The sequence below is a fragment of the Pinus tabuliformis genome, chromosome 6, assembly GCF_031772625.1.
Source record: "Pinus tabuliformis cultivar Carrire ecotype Pingquan chromosome 6, CPIR1, whole genome shotgun sequence".
Classification (NCBI taxonomy): Eukaryota; Viridiplantae; Streptophyta; class Pinopsida; order Pinales; family Pinaceae; genus Pinus; species Pinus tabuliformis.
This window is the reverse complement of record NC_142292.1, coordinates 998,887,334-998,889,241: the sequence shown is the minus strand read 5'-3', so window position 1 is coordinate 998,889,241 and position 1,908 is coordinate 998,887,334. Positions and strand designations below refer to the sequence as shown.

Sequence of the window (1,908 nt, the reverse complement as noted above, 5' to 3'; positions counted from 1 at the left end):
AAGATTTTTGAAGGGCTTTATATTAGATATCATTTTTGGGAATTCAAATAAGTTTTTGTTGACTAAGCATTTCAACGAGTCGTATACGAGTTATATAATTGAAATAACCTTTCTTTTGTTTTAATTGTTATGCTTAATTTAATTTAACAAGAAAAAATAAAATTATTATAAAATTCGATAAACTATAATAACAACCCAATCAATTCTTTAACTCTAGTCAAAATAAAATTAATTATTTTACTTCCCAATCCTTTTGTTAATGAAATATTTCCAATATCCATAATCAAGATAAAGATAAGCCTATTAAAAAGAATCCTCAAAAATTTAATGATGCTACCTGGAAAGGTCAAACGAGCGTTTACCAGAAAGCTGTTAATGCTCTATTGAAAATTAAGATTGTATTCATCCGTACTTAATTATGCATAAAAATCTAGAATTTCAAGCAACGCAAAAAATGTACCAGAAATATCCTACGTGTTGCACCATTGCCACAGAACGTAGAGGAACTAAATTGATGACCATGATACTCTAGAGAGTAAACGCATTATAATTTTGACTACAGCTACTCAAATTCAGGCTCATTGAACTGGAAAAAGGAGTTGGCAATGTAACAATAGACAAAATTAAAAAGCTGGCTGGCATCATTTATTCGCTTAAATGCATTACAGAAACAGTAAAAGAGATCATTCTTCGGAGTAACTGCGAAACGCTCAAAACGGCATGTCGTGGCTCCAACTTTATAACAAGTTCATAGACAAACTAATATACTTGTACTCCATTATTACAAAAGCGCTGGCTAAACCAGCCCACATTCGGTACCACCAGACCACGTTTCAATAATCCGATATTTGTCAAAATGAAGCTTGCGCAGTTAGAATGAAAGAATGAAAGAATAGTGAAAGGAAGAGGTGATTGGCAGACATACTTGGTACAGTCAACGTCAAGGCTGACAGGCACGTTGATGTCGTTGATCTTGCACAGAACGGGCAGATTAGCAGCCCTACCGAAATTAACCCCAAGTGTCTTTGCCTGATCCTTCAGGCAGTTACAAACAGCCTGCCTATCAGGGGTGTCCCTAACTTGAGAGTCTAACCCCTTAAGGGAAGGACAACAACCCGGAGCAGGGGTGATCGCATTTCCCATCAGATATCCAGCGCATGGAGTGAAGGCACTCGCGACATTGTTGCATGATATCGCACCCTCCGTTCTGACTAAACCGAACGCACTCATCACTGCAGCCACAAGCCCAAACGCAAACACAACCTTCACCACCCCATTCCCAGCCATGTCTCACACTTATCTCACTCACAGAGATATATCCCTCCACTCAAAGCCGACGTTCAAATGCTGAGATGCAGAACAAAGTTATGAGGATTCCCAATAAATAGTAGAAGCGACCCATATACGCCAACGCTTGGCATCAAATGTTTCACCATACCCTGGGCACCGCCAACGAGGTGAACTGGTGTGTCTGGCCCTCAGCTTTTCTGGAAGGTCTTCTGTCATAAATAATGATACAAATAATTCGACCTGCCATAAATTCAGTAAGAAGACAGCAACGGGCAGTTGATGATACTCGACCTTTTCTTGCGAATTTCAAACTTCCTATTAAAAAGATACGTTAAAACATGGTCCGTTATGCATAACATATTTCGATAATAGATTATAGTAATATCTCAGAATCCAAGTGATACGAGTGAAGTTATAATTGTAGGTCAAACAATTGATCTCGCTGTCTGTTAAATTCTGGATAATGTTTCCAAAATTTACAATCGAGACTGGCATTGTAGATGCCATGTTCTCATAATTAAGTACTAACTGTGATGCCATGTTTTCATAATTAAGTAATAACTGTGAATCTTACGTCGTACAGTAATTGGGATTTGGATTTGCAATTGGAATTCCCAA

At 37.8% G+C, this 1,908-nt stretch overlaps 1 pseudogene; it reads right to left on the bottom strand.

Annotated features, from left to right (window-relative positions):
* Window positions 1-562: 562 nt before the first annotated feature.
* Window positions 563-1,287, bottom strand: LOC149262367 (non-specific lipid-transfer protein pseudogene; annotated as a pseudogene).
* Window positions 1,288-1,908: the final 621 nt, after the last annotated feature.